The sequence below is a fragment of the Vulpes vulpes genome, chromosome 7 (genome assembly GCF_048418805.1).
Source record: "Vulpes vulpes isolate BD-2025 chromosome 7, VulVul3, whole genome shotgun sequence".
In the NCBI taxonomy this organism is placed as follows: domain Eukaryota; kingdom Metazoa; phylum Chordata; class Mammalia; order Carnivora; family Canidae; genus Vulpes; species Vulpes vulpes.
In genome coordinates, this window is record NC_132786.1 from 7302584 (window position 1) to 7305827 (window position 3244).

Consider the following 3244-nt stretch of genomic DNA (forward strand, 5'->3'; position numbering starts at 1 on the left):
GAGTTGGTATTCTCCTCTTGAACAAGTTAGGTAGATAATGGATGTCTGATTCATTACTGGTGGAGATATTTCGTTCTTAGACAAGAACCCAAAATTAATCCTGGAGGAAAGGCTGGCATTGTTATTTTTACATTTAGTATGCTGGGCATGACTGTGGCAAAGAGATACAGCTTGGCCATTCTACAAGCATAGAGCTAAAACATGAATAAATACAATTCTACTGTATTGTTTGCCTTCCACCAAGCAAAGCTCCAATGATACAAAAAAAAAAACAATATATTTAAACTGATATCTTGACCACTAAGTGGAAATTAAAGGCTCAGTTGCCCTGACAACAACAATAGTTAACAAACTTTTCCCACTCAAGGGGTAGAAGTGAAAGTCTGAAAAGTGCTTTTAAGTCATGTGGATAAGGGATATGCCTATGGACAGAAAATGATGTAAGGACGACCCGAATCACAGGAAGAAACAGTGAAGAGGTACAATGGGAAACAGGTAAGGAAATTTATATAAACTCTGTCTGTATATAATAATGCCAAATGTGGCTTGAAGATCCCAAGAAGGCTTGGATTTGGGGCACAAAGTCCCGAAAAGGAACTCTAAGCATGAGTGTAAGGAAATCCTCTTTCTTCTTGGCTACTTTCTGATGTTCATGCGCATGCACAGCCTGGGAGTCCAAAGCTGAGAGAGGACAGATTCTACTGGGCTGGGGAGCTGAGCAGAGATTTCAGAAGATGTCGAGCAAGAAGACATCAGCATCCAGATCCAGTTAGGATGAGAGACGTTGGTGAATGTGCTGTGATTCTGCACTGAGACCCCAAATTCTATGCCTTAGGAATAATGACCACATGCTAGGGCTCCGTAACAGGGAGGGCAACACTGAAATATAATCTAGCAGATCCTACAGTGAAACTGCCAGATTGAAACCTAATGTTCTTCAGAAGAGCACAGAGAACCCAGAGTGTCCCACCTATATTGTCCAAAATGCCCCACAGAAACCCTTTATAATCTTCCCTGAAGAATCTTTTAGACGTCTCCTCATTGACTATTCCATCCCCACACTCTCACTCTTCTGATCCATACTGTACCAGTGCTGCTGTACCAAATTCCAATGTGCTTATGCTACCTGGCTTCAGGTAGGACCCATGACTAGCTACTGCCTTGAGATTCGTGTCCAGAGTCCTTTGAAGGTCTATAATATCCTCCATCACCTGGGTATGGCATGAGCGGCAGGAATCTTCAAGATGCCACTGGATCTGAATTGGAAAGAGTGGCCCTGGTCATCCTTCTGGAAAGGAGGGAGTCTGCAGAGCACAAACCTACCCCTCCTGGGGCTTATCCCCAACACATTCTTTCTAGTTCACCTATTGCCAGAACTTTTATCCTTCTCCAAAGAGATTTCTATCCAGCGACTCAGTGATGATCTGAATATTCTTACAATCTTAGATATTTTATCTTTATCTCTTTTTCCTCTCTAGGCTTTTGCTCATCGAATATTTTTAGTGAATAGTGTATTCAGTTATACTGTTTATACCATTGGCATCCAAATGTACAGCAGAGAAATTCAAGGAATGGCTCCTTCTACCATGTAAGATCTTCAGCACATGGGACAAGGTACTTCCTTTTTTCTGAAATTCTGAGTACTTCAGTAAATTTATTGGAAATCCTGAGAACATCAGTGAATTTATTGCTCTAGGTGATAAATGGATTTCTGTAAGGGTTGTCAGAGCTTAACTGTAGATCTGCCCCATCAGGGATGTTGGCAGCCTGTACTACAGATTGGAAACTCCATTCAGAGATCTCACGAGGGCACTGGGGGGGGGGGGGGGCGGGTGGCGAATGGAGCTTAGGTTCATGTGAACATATAATCCCCACAGCTTCCTGGCTGGGCCAGGGGGTTTGTGCACAGGGGTGTAGTGAGTGTGTAGGGCTGTGCCTTGGCTGCTGGCACAGAAATACACAGCAGAGTCACCTGTCTCCAGGGAGTCGACATGAAGGTTTAAATGAGTGTTGTCAGATGTCTCAGGTGAGAAACGACCTGGAACTGATTCATTTAGATTGAGTTCCTGATTGATGTAGATAAACATGATCTTCAGCAGTTGCTTGAGGTCTTGCTTATACCAGTACATAGCATTATGGCCCAGATTTTGCTCACATTTTAGTAACTTCTTAGATCCCACATGCGCGATGAGGTATCTTGGAGTCTGGGAAACTGTTGTGTCCAGGGGTGCTGAGAAGGAAAGGAGAATTCAGACCAGTCCCAGATGGCAGGCTCTTGCCGGCCACATGATGAACAGGCTTAGGGACGCATCATAGCATCACGCCAGCTGGACCAAGGACTCACCTGCTCCCAGGAGGCAGAGGACCATACAGCAGAGGAACCCGGAGCCCATGGTGGAGACAGGCACAGTCTGGTCCTCAGTGGTAAGAAGGAGGTGGCAGTTCTCTACTGCCCTGACAGGTGCGCTGCCTGTGATGTCACAGCCCAGAATGACTTCCCCATGGTGGGCCTCTCCTCTTCCTTCATTTCCTGCCCTTGTGCTTTTCAAGACATGCTAATTTCTCCTCTTTTCAAAGGAATTTGGAATATCTAGGGATAGTTTGAATGGGACATCTCTTGCCTCAGGAATATATCTCTGCCTCCCTGGGTTTTGGCTGGCCCACATCTGGCCACCTCCCCCCTCCTCCTCGTTCTGGCTCCACTCTCAGATTTGGGCACGTTTCTCTTTTCTGTATCTTCTCGTCTTTCTCCACAGTAATGCAGGGAGATCCCTCTCAAATCTTGGTTCCACTGAATCTCTGATGTGTGCTCTGCCACCCCCCTGGCTACTTCAGTTGTGGACAAAAGAACCACTGTGGGGTCTCCCACAGGCACCAGCTGCAGACAACTAAAATGCATGAAGGAATGTTAGGAGCAAGCTGTGATGATAAGTCCCTTTGAGGGGGACCATACTGCAACCCCATTCCCTGTGAAGGTCTTCTCTGTCTGAGGGGCAGTTCAATGTAGTGAGCAGGAGGCAGCTAGGCAATGAGCAGTCCCTGTGGGACAGGAGCAAACAGTTGGAGAGGTGAATGACAGCAAGAGAGTGGGGGAAAACCTGGGCTCAATGACTTTGCTGTCCTTGACCTGTCTACAGGTCATCTTCTTTTTTGGTACCAAATTTACAACTAAATGTTTAGCCTAAGGCATCTCAACCTCAGAGATATTGCAGTATTGTTCTGGATAATTCTGTGTTGTGGGCTC